Raw genomic sequence first — 15100 nt, forward strand, 5'->3', positions numbered from 1 at the left:
TGCCATAGAACATGTTGCGAAACACACGATAGTGTGTAGTTACTACACAGTTACTACATTTGTAGTTCTGGGGACGGGGTGGGGGAGGGGGTGGACCCGTTCAAATCCAGTTTTGGACAGTCTGCCGTGGTTCCATCCCATTTCAAAGTGCTGTTCGACGCTCGGCGTAACCCTCGGCGCACACTCAAACATTCAATCAGAGCTTGAGGACTATCACGGGGTTTGTCCATGGATGGGTTGTCTAGCGCCATATAGATAGAAGAGTTACGACAGTGGAAGTCCAAAAACGGTTATCGTCACGTGGTTCATGTAGACGAGGATCGTTCCCCGGAAGTTCATGGCGGGCAATGTGAATGCATTGATAACAGGAGATAGAACTACGATTTTTGGTAATTATTAGTGAATAAAGGTTTTGATTTGGATTGCGAGTCCTGGATCTTGAGTCGTGGCTGTGGTCCTGGATCATAAGTCCTGGATGGATATCCTCGTGGATTCATCTTCCTATTATACACACATGCATTTCCAAACATTTGGACTACCTATGTTGCAAATGTATTATCTTTTCAATTTACACACGGCATCTATTGCACGTATGTCCGTCCTGGGAGAGGGATCCCTCCTCTGTTGCTCTCCCTGAGGTTTCTCCCATTTTTCCCTTTAAACTGTGGGTTTTCTCTGGAAGTTTTTCCTTGTACGATGTGAGGGTCTAAGGACAGAGGGTGTCGTATTGTCATACTGATATTCTGTACAAACTGTGAAGTCCACTGAGACAAATGTAACATTTGTGATATTGGGCTATATAAATAAACATTGATTGATTGATTGATTGATTGATTTGCAATATTTACACAACAAATCGATGTGTATGTATTTACTTCAATATGTTTTAAAAAATAAAATAGAATTTGCTAATATTAAGTGATAATATTAGGATTAGTATGAACAACTAGTTTACATGTTAGGCTAACAGTGCCTTGGTTGAAGAGCCTGTTGCTGTTTATAGCTTTGAATTCTTTCAAACCAATATTATCTTCTTAAACTTGTATGGTAGTCAGGAGCATCACTTTCTAATGTTTATTGATATATTTAGAGGGAGGGGATCTAAAGGAATGCTTCAAAATTCAGATTAGATTAATTTCTACCATTTTCTTAAATTCATGGTAGTTTCAGTAATCCCATGGTAATTGAGGACACAAGTTATCGAAATGACTAATGTCATCTTTATGGCTTTCAGAAAGGACAGGAGACCGACAGGTGACTATCAAAGGACTAGCAGCAGCAGCATGATGATGATGATGTTAAATGTGTTGTTTTAGGAACATCCATTGCAAATACATGGAATTCAATAAAAATTGAATAGCATATCATGCAGTTTGTCTGTGCCTTTTCCTCCGTGTTGTCCTGGTTTGCTGTGCTGCCTCCTAGTCGCCACCATGGTTTGCTGTGCTGCCTGGGGATGCTCAAATCGCTCAGAGAAAGGAGTACGAATGTACGGCTTCCCCACTGACACAGAGCGCAGGAAAAAATGGCTGGCTCAAGTCAGCAGGAGCAATTTCACGACCAACAGCAAAACAATATGTGAGGTAATTATATACAAACACTGTATTTGCATTTTTTCACAAAACGAAAACCACACCATTGGGAAAGCTTAATGTTTTGTTTAATACAAAAAAACAGGGAAAGGCTTGAAAAACACAGAGTTGAGACTCAGGGTGCAGGGTGAGGGTCTCAATGCAGGTATTCAGGCTCCATTGAATCCCCCTCTGGTTCTTGTGCTGAAAGAGGGAGTAACAGACAGGAGAAAGGGTTATACACACCTATATAGCACACCTATTGGATGGGAAATTGACTTGGGGAGATAAGGTATGGTCTTTGTTCCCAACTGAAGTTATGGAACTTTATTATTTGTGAGTTTAACAAAGTATGACAAATGGCATCAGTAACAGATGTGATATTAATTTCTATAAAGTTGTCTCACATTCTTGGTCATATTTTATAAACAGTATGTAATGAGTATAACATGTCCAGTAAGTATAAAGTGTTTCCTAATACTGTGTATTCAACCACTATGGAATATGTATGTGGGCAGACAAAACTGAGTTGTTCTGTGTGTGAAGTAACCTCAAGTCACTCCGCAGGCACATTTTGATGCAGACCAGTTTGTCAAGACAAAAAAGGGCAAGACCAGGCTGAGAGCAGAGGCTATACCCATCTTCGTGCATCGCCCTGTGGTCAAAAAGAGAAGGGCCCCTGGACCACGATTCACCCCGGAACCTGTATCTACAAAGCCCATAGCTTATGATCACAGCTATAGTGTGAAAGGTGACACAGGTATAATAAGTATGAACTCTTAGTAAAGAAAGTAATATTTCTTATTTTTAAGTGGTATAATATTTTAAATGTTCGGAAATGTACAGTGCCATGTCTTCTACTTACATTAGTCTCAAAGATTGAGGGAAGAAGGGATGAGGAGACTGAGAGAAAGGAAAGTGAGGGTGAAGAAAGAGAGGACATGGCTAGTGAGGAGAGACAGGGAGGGTGGACACCACCCACTCGGCCAGCAGCCAGTCAGCATACAAGGGAACCAGCAGCCAGTCAGCATACGAGGGAACCAGCAGCCAGTCAGCATACAAGGGAACCAGCAGCCAGTCAGCATACGAGGGAACCAGCAGCCAGTCAGCATACAAGGGAACCAGCAGCCAGTCAGCACACGAGGGAACCAGCAGCCAGTCAGCATACGAGGGAACCAGCAGCCAGTCAGCATACAAGGGAACCAGCAGCCAGTCAGCATACGAGGGAACCAGCAGCCAGTCAAACAGATCTATTAAAAAAATTAAAGAGAAAATTAAAGAGCCAAGAAGGAATCACCAAAAATGCAAAGGCTGCACTAAGAAAAATCAGGAAGGAAAATGCAGCTCTCAAGAAAACAATGAAAATTAGGGACAACAAATATAATAAAACGTTTTCAAAAGACCAACTTAAGGCATTAGGCAGACTCACCACAAAGGGGGTGAAATGGCGCAAAGGGACAATTAAGAAGGCTTTAAAAATTTGCTTTGCGTGCGGATCAACGGGTTACAAAACTCTGCAGGAATTTCAGATTCCCCTTCCAGGAATAAGGACACTGCAAAGAAGGATGCAATGTGTTAAGTTTGAGCCTGGTGTGTAACAGCTAACATCACTGCCCCTCCACCCGTAACATCACTGCCCTTCCACCTGCCAACATCACTGCCCTCCACCTGCCAGCACCCAGCCAGAGGAGCGCAAACAACAAAAACAAACAAGGTGTCCCGTCATGTACCTGGAAGTTTGGGTTGGCAAAATGGAGTGAGAGAGGGACTTGAAAAACCTTGGTGGCTCTCTACTCATGTTGTTACAGTTGTCTTGGTTACAGTTTTTTTTGTGCTATTTCCACATCTTTAGAAAAGATGAAATAAATGAAGTGAAATCAACCTTTTCTCTGGAGAACAAACTTTGATTTCTCTGTCTTGTGAGTTTGCAGTCTTGCAGTTTTGCTCCTCCACCTGTAACATCACTGCCCCTCCACCTGCCATACAGTCGGTTACTAACAAGATTACTTATATAATACAGTGATAGAATACATGTTTAGTATGCTTACTTATATAAAACAGTAGTATTAAACTTACCTTGTGTTTTCACTCTCACTTAAGTCCCTCTCCCTTTGACATCAATCCAAAATCAGCTGAGCTGCAACATAATACAGACAGGTAATAATCAACATAATCACAAGGACACAATATGGCTCTGCTAAAAACACTCACTCTTACACGCACCAAACTTTATATTTATCTAATATTTAACTCCCCCCCCCCCCCCGCCTACAATCCCGTTTAGAAGCCCCTCTTCTCTAATTCAACAACGTCGTACGAAATGACATTAAGAGAACGGAATTTACAATTAAAAGGCTGTTCAACGTGTTTTGCTAACTTGATCTGGTATCCTAGCTTTATCTGTTATCTGTAAACGTTCCCTAAATCTACTAATTTAGGGATAATCCACTGACATCCTTTAATACACATGTTAATTTGCATCAGATGTACTGATAATATCCGCAATATAAATCTTTAAACTTCTTCTTACCTTTAAAAGTCCGTCACGAACGGTCTATTATGCTGCAACTCCACAGCTCTGCTAGCCTTGGCGCTAACTTCCGGGGAACGATTGAGAGTTTCCACGATCCGCCATTGCTGTAAAAAAGTGGTCCATTGGAGTGAACGGAGATGACGTAACACTCAGTCTATACGGCGCTGGGTTTGTCAAGCGAAGCGGAGAGAATACTTACTTCCGGGTGTAAAATTCTCTAAAGCAAATGAGCTGCTCCGACCCTCGGTCCTGACGGATTCCAACTTGTGTTTATTAATCAAACAAATAAATACACACAAGGATACTTATGTGTTGTTGAGTAAATAACAGTGTGTGGTTTAGAAAAGAATACAAAATTAGAAGGAAAAAACGATGAAACAATACAGATTTCAGTATTCTGAGCCCCTACTCTCCCCATAACTGACGGCAACAAAATTCCTACATTATTCAATTAAAATAAAGAAGTAAAAACAATAAATGTGGCTTGATATTGAGTCAGAAAAAGGTTGATAAACGCTGTGAGAATGGATCTGCGGAGAGCGTTTTGCCGCGATCCCAACGTGTCTATTACCAACGTTCAGGGAGCTCTATGCAAGTCGGTGACGGGGAGGGGCCCTGACCGTCCGTCAACATGTGACGGGTTGGGAGTGAGAACGTGTTGCTGTACAACAAATCACCTCTGGCTGGAAGAGAACTCTCTGCTCCATAGTTTCTCTCTTCACTGTACATTTGACATATTCAGTGTAATATTTAATATTCCATCTGTCACATAGTTATGTAAATATAATACCTTGCATATCTTGTTATTGCTCATTTGTAAATTCAACATGTATATTTTCTTCTTCATTTCTTGTCTTTTTATTTGTATTGTATAATGCCATGTGTTTTAATGCTGCTGCAACGCAAAGATTTCCCAAATTGGGATCAATAAAGTTCTATCTTATCTTAAACCAACAACCAGTGTTCCGGATGAGGATCATCTCTTTACTAAAATATTCAATATCTAACCCATATTGCTACTTCTAAATGAATTTATTTCCAAACGCATTATAATGCAGTGTGATGTAAACCAGAGGTTCTCAATTGTTTTTCAGCCAAGGACCCCTTACAAGATAGAGAATACACCAAGGACCCCCTCATTCTGATTCGTGATTTTGGGCTATATAAATAAAAATTGACTTGACTTGACATGTATGTTCCTTGGAATAATCTGACGTAGCCTATTTTTTAAACTTCTATAGTCTTAGTTATGTGAAAGAACAACACAAGAGCAATGTATTATAAATATATTAGATATGTATTAAAAATATTTGCACCATCTCAACACAGAATACCCATAAAACAATCAATCAATTAGTTGCAAGTAACACTGTACCTAAACAAAATATCAAAGGGAAATCAAGAGAAAAGTGATAATTTGAAGTGCATTTCAGAACACACACACACACACACACACACACACACACACACACACACACACACACACACACACACACACACACACACACACACACACACACACACACACACACACACACACACACACACACACACACACACACACACACACACACACACACACACACACACACACACACACACAGGGGCGGAGCTTCCTACAGGCAATATAGGCGGTTGCCTAGAGCGCCACCCAGAGGGGGGCGCCAAAAATTGCAACAAAAAAAAAGGTTTTGGCGCCCCCCCTCTATATCTGCAACCATTATTCTTACATAAAAAAAAAAATTCTAACATAAGGGAAAATGAGCCAAAAATCTAAAACGGTCGGTCGGTCTAAGAGCCTCGGCTTTAGGTGTTCACAGTCAGAACATGCTAGAGCGCTGTGCATTGATGGGTATCGGTCAAGTGTTTATAAAATTGAGCGTTGAGGAAAGAAAGACTAATGTTAGAGAACTATGAAGAGGCAAAAGCCATCTGGGGCGCAGTATAAAAACAGAAGAAAAGAAGAAGAAGAGAAACGTGCCAAGGTGAAAGGTATGCAATTTTGATTGTATTGTCAACATTAGCGAATGGATCATGTAATCTTGCTAGTTAGCCAAGCCAACGTTAGCTAGCCAGCGTTTGTTATTGCCATTCAGTCGAAACTGTCATAAGGCTATTTTCTTTGTGTCATGAAATAGAAATATTAGTAATAATAACAATGTTAGTTTTGGTGTAGCGAGCTAGCCAGTGTGGTGGAATGTTAGTTAGTTGGTAACGTTAGCTAACGTTAAGTTTACCTCAGAAAGCACATTGACTATCCGAGTCAAACATTTGCCAAATTCAACCCTGTCATAATGTGCGCTAACGTTAGCTAACTAGCTCAGTGGTTCTCAACTCCAGTCCTGTTGAATGTTTTCGTTCCAACCCAGAACTAACACACCTGATTCAACTGTTCTAATAAGATAGGCACAGCTCTTGATTAGTTTAATCAGACCTGTCAGGCTGTCCTAATGCTTAATAACTAAATAATAGCTACATTTAACAAATGGAAATTATTCAATGTTGATAATACACATTTTGTTATATCATTTTAGATTCACTTTTAAAATATCTGGGACCATCTGCTGCATCAGTTGACAAGGAACCGCCATGCACCTCAGCTGTGCCGGCTTCCTCAGGTGAGTGCAATGTGTCAATAGATGTTCCTGATGATAAATAATTGAATGTGAAATCCAGTCAATATATTTGCTCTTGTGTGTTCTTTCTATATTTATAGAACTAGAACCACATGAAGGAACGTCAGAACAGCAAGCTGCTCATCCTGATGAGATGACCACTGATTCCACCCTGCCACTGACCACTGTGTCTGTTTGTTCTGGTGAGTACAATATGTCAATAGATGTTCCTGATGTGATGATAAATAATTGAATGTAAAAATGACTGTCGTGCCATTTCTAATCCAGCCAATATATTTGCTCTTGTGTGTTCTCTATATATGTATAGGCCCAGAACCACTGCAAGGAACGTCAGAACAGCCTGCTGCATCTCATCCTGATTGCACCACAGATTCCACCCATACACTCTTCTCAGGTGTGTGCCTGATGAATGTAAAGATGTTTAGCTATAAACCTAATTGTCCTCATGCTTTCAAATAATTGCTTTCTGTTTTTATTTACATTTTACACACTGTCCCAACCTTTTTGGAATTGGGGTTGTGTGTGTGTGTGTGTGTGTGTGTGTGTGTGTGTGTGTGTGTGTGTGTGTGTGTGTGTGTGTGTGTGTGTGTGTGTGTGTGTGTGTGTGTGTGTGTGTGAAGATATTGTGAATATGAGGTGAGAAAATGTGCTTCACATGCCCTCCAGATGCAGCAAAGACAGACGATCCACTACCAACCGATCCTGCTGACTGCCCTTCACATCTCACAGACACAATGAGGACAGAGTTTGTTCGGAGAGGACCATATCAGATAACACCTGATTTCATTTTCCCAAGGAGAGATGATGGGAGAAGTTGCCACCACCAGTACTTCAGCAGGACCTTAGTAAATGGAGAAAGGATCAAAAGAAGTTGGGTGACATATTCAAAAAAGAAGAACAGTCTTTTTTGTTTTTGTTGTCAACTTTTATCTCCAAAACAAATTCATTTAACAAATGCAGGACTGTCGGATTGGAAAAATGCAAGTGCTGCTTTGACCAGCCATGAAAATAGTCCGGAACACCTGAACAATTTGGCGTCATGGAAAGAATTGGCAGTTCGATTAAAACAAGGTACAACAATAGACAAACAAGAGCAGGCCATCCTTGAGGCAGAGAAGAGTCGGTGGAGAGCAGTGCTGACACGACTGGTTGCTATTGTACAGTCTCTGGCAGGGCGAAATATGGCATTGAGAGGAAAGACAGAAATACTCCACTCTCCTTCAAATGGAAACTTTTTGAAAGAGGTTGAGCTTTTGGCGCAGTTTGACCCAGTGATGAAAGACCACATCCACAAGATTAAAAGTCAAACATCCCACCACAGCTACTTGGGCAAAACCATTCAGAATGAGTTGATTGAATGCATCAGTGGAAAGATTCTATCAACAATAGTGCAAGAAATAAAGAAATGCAAGTACTTTTCCCTCATTTTAGATTGCACCCCGGATGTTAGCCACACTGAACAGCTGTCAGTAGTCATCAGAATTGTGACACTGGAAGAAGACCCCCAGATTAAAGAGCACTTCATGGGATTCCTAGTAGCAGAGGAGTCCACTGGTGAAAGTTTGTCCGCCCTGATTTTGAAGAGGCTGGAGGAGTTGCAGATTGCCTTTGATGACTGCAGAGGACAGTCATATGACAACGGCGCAAATATGAGAGGGAAGAACAAGGGAGTACAGGCCAGGCTACTGCAGTTGAACCCAAGAGCTTTGTTTGTGCCTTGTGGGGCACATACACTCAATTTGGTCATTGCTGATGCTGCCAAAAGCTCCAAAGATGCCATATCATTTTTTGGCATTGTGCAGAAGCTATACTGCCTGTTTTCTGCCTCTACACAGAGATGGGCCATCCTCAAGAAACACGTCAACCTTTCACTCAAAATGTGGTCAGAAACCAGATGGGAGAGCAGAGTGAAAGCTGTGGAGCCTCTGCGATATGAAGCCGCAGCTGTGAGAGAGGCACTGCTTGAGGTGAGAAACCAGGCCAAAGACCCAATCATCAGGATTGAAGCCCAGTCTCTGGCAGAAGAAGTGGGGTCATTCCGCTTTTCACTGTGCACAGTGGTCTGGTATGACATGTTAAGTCAAATTCAGCAGGTGAGCAAAGTCCTGCAGTCCCAAACAATGCAAGTGGATGTAGCAGTAAGTCTACTGAAAAAGACTGAAAAAGCTCTCAAATCCTACAGAGCCACAGGCTTTGTGGCTGCACAAACATCAGCCAAGGACATGTGTGAAGACATGAATGTGGATGCAGTCCTTGTGCAAAAGCGGCTGAAGTCAACAAAGAGGCACTTCTCATATGAGTCTCCTGATGAGCCATTGAGGAATGCCTTGCAAAATCTGGAGGTAACGTTCTTTAACGTGGTGGTAGATGCTGCAGTGTCAGCACAAAAGGAGAGGTTTACCACTCTTGAACATGTGCAAGACAAGTTTGGCATTCTGTACAACTTCCCAGACCTGCCACACCAAGAGCTGATGAAGCAAGCAGAGGCACTTGCACACACCTTAAGCCATGGAGGGCAATCTGATTTGGATGGGAAGGAGCTGGCTCAGGAGTTGGAAAATGTACCTGACTTGCCATCAAAGAGCATGACAACTCTTGAGTTGTTGAAATTCATACACACAAAGCAGCTCACCGAAATATATCCCAACTTGTGTATTGCTCTGCGGATCAGTGCAACGCTACCAGTAACAGTAGCTTCAGCCGAGAGGAGTTTTTCCAAATTAAAACTCTTGAAAACATACCTGAGGTCCACCATGGCTCAAGAACGCCTCAGTGGTCTGGCTGTAATCAGTATTAACCATGAGGTTGGTGGTCAGATTTCATATGATGATGTGATTGATGACTTTGCAGCGAGGAAGGCCAGAAGGATTGCACTGTAAATGGAAACCAGTAGGAGCTAATATGTAGGCCAACCTTGTGTGATGATAGGGAGTGGAATGTAAATAGTTCTTGAGACAAAGTGAATTTGTAATTTTTATGTATTTGTTTGTTTATTTAGCATATTATATTTTGATTATTTGACATGTGTAACATATTTTACAATACATCATTTTCTTTTAAAGCAAATGTGCACGTTATTTTATTGTTTGTTATTGTTATTATTATTATTGTTTGTTAGCTAAGTTGTTTGTTTTAATTCTTTAGTGTGCACTTTACATTTCTTCTTAATTTTCTTTGAAAGCAAATTTGCACATTCTTTTATTGTTTGTTATTGATATTATTATTGTTTGTTAGCTAAGTTGTTTATTTGTTTTAATTCTTTAGTGTGCACTTTACATTTATTCTTAGCTCTTGTTCTTGCTTGTAATAAATAAAGCTGCAGTACTTTACTGTATAACTGTTAAGATGTTTTGATATTTTTTTTGGGGGGGCGCAGTGGTGAAGCTCGCCTAGGGCACCAAATGTGCTAGGTCCGCCCCTGCACACACACACGCACCTGTTAGAGAAAGTGGGGGTTGGAGGGTTCAAGTCTCAAATGTGCAATGGGTAAGCTCCTCCCTGGAATACATTATACTCTACACTTAACGTACAGTATACTCACAATACTATCAGACAAAATGAGCAACACAAGTGAAGAGAGGACAGCCCTGGGCTATATGAATATGATGAAGATACCTTGAAGTAAACGATGAAGATGAAGATTCTGATTACACTCTAAAAAATGCTGGGTTATTTCTATAAACACATTGCTGGGTTGATTTGGCTGGGTCATAATTATGGGTTATTTGGGTACTGTAAACACACTGGTGGGTTGTTCATGCTGGGTCAAAGGGGTTATTAGGGCTTCAATTGCAGTTGAACACCTGCCTGGGTTATTTTTAACCCAGAGGTTGCTTTATTCATTTTCCCACTTCTGAATCATTCTGGAACCATCTTTTTGTCATTTCTCACATCAAAACAAACTGAAAAAACTGATTATGACCCCTTGTAGATGTTACATGTTTTAATCTAGCCTTTTTTAATAGATTTGAATGTGTTATTGCATCCTTCTTATCTTTTTTAATTAATCTTAACATATATTGTCACTGTTTAAAATTAGCTCATTTAATTCATTTAAAAGTAGCCTAATTAGAAAAAAATATGTACAATTGAATTACCACATATACCAGGGGTCACCAACCTTTTTTAGGATGAGGGCTACTTTCAAAAAATAAAGCAAGTCGGTGGCTACTTTTACTCCTCTTTTTTTTGTTTTTTGCAGTGTATATATTTTATTTGTATATATGATATGCTTACCTTTAACCTTTGTGTGCTGTTTGGGTTTGTGGGACCCGTTTTCAGTTTTTACTAAAAGAAAATGTATGCAATTTAATAATTTTAACCTGCTTTATTTGGGGGTGGACCTCACATCCTCCAGGGGGGATCTCACATCTTCTAAAATATATATTTTTTAATGTTGAAGTGAAATGCACCAATCTGCTGCACTTTGAGTACAAAATGAATTTATGGATACAGCTCTCAACTCTCATACTAAAGGGAGCTGTATACTTTTCAATACTCCAATCATCTTTATTATCACAACCAATAACAAATCATTTAAACTGGTTTATTCTTATCTTATGTTACCTAATTAGCATTCTTTCTTTTTATTTATGCATATTTTACTAATCACTTCCCTTTTAAACTGTTTTTTGTACTGTCCTATAGTACACACTGGAATGACTTCTTACTTTATCTATATTAAATAGATAAAAGTGTGCTCTCCCTAGCTCTCTCTCTCTCTCTCTCTCTCTCGCTCGCTCACAGAGGCTGTGTGCTCCTCCTTGGCGATGACGGGTTGCGTTAAAAAATAATAATAAACATATTTCTAAAGTGGGAGGACACAAACGGGATTTCGAAAAGTGCGGGGGACATGTCCCCCCTGTCCCCAGTGGAGATTACGCCATGCCTGTGTGTGCGTCAAGTGGAATAAATATATATGCAAGTTACAACACACACAGAGTAAAACTCTGCTCCTCATGTGTTGTATAGGCTGGCATGATAGGCTGTTCAATGGGGCTGATGTGTTGTGTAGATTCTGCCAGAAGGAAAATCAGAAGGGGAGGTGCCACATTGCTTTTCTTCCCGACTGCAACGCTGGTCCCGCAAATCAAGCAAAACGTGATTGGTCGATATTCATTGTGGGGGTGGGGGAGGAGGGGTGTTAGATAGATATAGAGTTGTAGTAAGTAGATAGAGTTCGCTATGATTTAGGTTTCGTTTATGCATAGAGTAGATTATTTTAATTACATTTCCTTTTTTGTTTTGGATTTGCTTGGCGAGCTATTTTTAGAACATGCCCGGCGGGCGACTCACGTTGCCCCTGCGGGCGACTGAGTGCCCGCGGGCACCGTGTTGGCTACCCCTGATATATACTGTCCTGTCTGCGCATGTGCATACACAAGCAGCCCGCCACTTTTCCCTCCATTTTCCGTTCGGAATCTGAAGGACCGGACTCAGCTGCCTGCTTAGCTCCGCTGTCGTGAGGTGAACGTTCTCCACGGCTCTCCGTTTTAAGTAAGTAGCTCATTTATAGCCTTGGGTGTATTATATTATACTTAAACAGGTAGCTGTATAGCTAACATTAACGCTATCGACTGTGTGTTTTGATAGATTAACATTAGCAACCGTTAACATAGGCCTACAGCAGCTAGCTAACTGTTAGCCTACTGTTAACCTAGCTTAGTTGTGTAGTACTGTTTAAGTAACCTAATTGAAGTGTAACATGCAACATTAACATTATAAGATAACTTGATACTGCTTTCAAATTAAATACGTGATACATTCAATCTTTGTCTTGTTAGACTTTCTTATTAGTCATGACCGAAAGAACGAGATTGCGGGTACAAGCGGCCGAGATGGGTTTTCTCCGCAGGGTGGCTGGTGTCTCCCTTAGGGATAAGGTGAGAAGTTCGGTCATCCGGGAGGGACTCGGAGTTGAACCGCTCCTCCTTCGCGTCGAAAGGAGCCAGTTGAGGTAGTTCGGGCACCTAGCTAGGATGCCACCTGGGCGCCTCCCTAGGGAGGTGTTCCAGGCACGTCCAGCTGGGAAGAGACCAAGGGGTAGACCTAGGACCAGATGGAGGGATTATATCTCTTCGCTGGCCTGGGAGCGCCTTGGGATCCCCCAGTCAGAGCTAGTTGATGTGGCCAGGGAAAAGAAAGTTTGGGGTTCTCTGCTGGAACTGTTACCTCCGCGACCCGACCACGGATAAGCGGGAGAAGATGGATGGATGGATGGATGGACTTTCTTATTAGTTTGTGGCTAATACAAGTTGAATGTTAACTGCCTGTTTCTATGCTTTTTTTTGTAGCTTCACCTTCCCCGCTGCCCTGGCTTATATACTGGCCATTCTTACTGTGTTCCTGACCGGTGTCGGTACACGATGTGTACGGGCTACATGATGTTTTCGGGGTCCGTCTCTTACCAATGACGTCATGCATTGTACACATTGTGATTGGCTGTAATGTAATTTACCCAGGGGTGCTCGGGGGCAAATCACATCTACAGATCATGACGAACCGAATTTAAGTATTCCTATACTCCTAGCATGTGAAAATGTTTGTGAAAAACATGTTAAAAAAACATGAAAACGGAGCAATGGCTGTACGCCATTGGCTGTACGGCAACTCAAGAGGAGCATCATACACGGTCAAATTCCGAACATTTAAACATAGCCTACACTTCATTCCTTACTTTGTCCGTTATTATATGTAGAAGATACTACCTCTCTGAAAGGTCTCAATGTGTTCATTTTGATGGGCTGTCTTCTGAGTGGTTAAACATCACTAATGATTTTCTGACTTCTGACTGCTTTGGATATATGATTACACCACAATAAGGTTTTACTATCACAGTGCACTGAGATTTGTGACAAACTGTAAAGCACTTACGCATCACTGTACACTGTAAACCAAGGCGGTTTTGCCATCACTTACTGTACGGAGGCTCAGTCACTGGTACATTTTCATTTCAACCCGGTATCACGGCAAGACGTGAACATGTGACGATTTACCATGCTGGGAGACGTGAATATGTCACGGTTTTGTCCCTTCAAAATGTGACAGTTACACGGTATTGTTAACCCATGTTAACCAGTGGAGAAATACCCGGAAGTGCCAAGCAAAGGCTCTACCGCGCCTATTGGTCGGTTTTTATTGTCAAAATTAGATGTTTTTAATTTATTCTTTAATCCTCACACTCGATTTCGCTGATGTTCTTGTGGCCCTAGCTGGTTGACACCTCTTTCAGCAGAAACAAAGGCTACATTCATGTATTACATCGATGTTAATCCCCTTTTTAAGATTACACATCAAGTGTTTCACTCTTAGTTAAAATTAAATGATTTATAAAAGTCTAATAACAAAATAAATGCAGGCTATAAACAATTGAATACATGCCTGCATTGCAACATATATCAAGTAAATTGCAAAACAACTGCAACTGCATTGTTACAATCCCAAACCACGATTTGTAATGGCAGCCAGCTCTGGACACCATTGGAGTGATGCAAGGCAGTCCATGAAGCTGATTGCTTCTCTCTGCAAGTGAAGACACACATATCAAACTAATTCAATAAATGCAACATACAGTATCTGACATTTCTGTTGCTCACACACATAACCGCACACACACACACACACACACACACACACACACACACACACACACACACACACACACACACACACACACACACACACACACACACACACACACACACACACACACACACACACACACACACACACACACACACACACACACACACACACACACACACACACACACACACACACACACACACACACACACACACACACACACACACACACACACACACGTTAAAGTGGGCGGGAATGATCCAGAACAGCGTTCAAGTAAATAAATCTAATTGGCAGTTTCATACATAATAATGTCAAGCGAGTTCACAGGGCTGCCAAGTCTCACACAATTGACATTGTTCACACGCTCTGAGCCACAAGTCCATTTTCTCAAGCAGTGAAAAACAAATTCATAACTGATAATGTCATGGTGCGAAAAGAGGACACTACTGCACATTGCGCAACAGCAGCACCAGGCAGCAGACCATCTGAATAGCGAGAAATATACACAAATGTATTATATTGTAACTTATTCCCATGCATGTTGCTCAAAGTAATCTCAGTCAGTCTCACTTCTGCGGCTCTCCCTCTCCTCTCGCGCCAGTGTGATGAGCCGCGCAGAGCCGGACACATCAGTGGACTCATCCAATTGAACCGCAAATTTAGACCCTCTCAGTCTTTCCAGCAGTTGTGATTTGATATCAGCAGACATGTCCTAAATTCGTCGTCTGCTCTTTAGCAGAAACAGACGTAACATTAACCATCCGTTGTGGTTG

The 15100-nt window shown here is 41.4% G+C and overlaps 2 long non-coding RNA genes across 2 annotated transcripts; one reads left to right on the forward strand and one right to left on the reverse strand.

The window, feature by feature from the left end:
* Nucleotides 1–1643: 1643 nt before the first annotated feature.
* Nucleotides 1644–3815, reverse strand: LOC307014968. Its single transcript, XR_013801371.1, has 2 exons — nucleotides 3302–3815; nucleotides 1644–3124 (listed from the first exon to the last, which is right to left on the reverse strand). It is a non-coding gene; the product is annotated as an uncharacterized lncRNA (long non-coding RNA).
* A 1986-nt stretch (nucleotides 3816–5801) lies between these two features.
* LOC307022128 lies at nucleotides 5802–7400 on the forward strand. Its single transcript, XR_013803310.1, has 3 exons — nucleotides 5802–6722; nucleotides 6821–6922; nucleotides 7048–7400. It is a non-coding gene; the product is annotated as an uncharacterized lncRNA (long non-coding RNA).
* The last annotated feature ends 7700 nt before the right edge of the window (nucleotides 7401–15100 follow it).

Source organism: Notothenia rossii (genome assembly GCF_949606895.1).
Source record: "Notothenia rossii genome assembly, chromosome: 1".
In the NCBI taxonomy this organism is placed as follows: domain Eukaryota; kingdom Metazoa; phylum Chordata; class Actinopteri; order Perciformes; family Nototheniidae; genus Notothenia; species Notothenia rossii.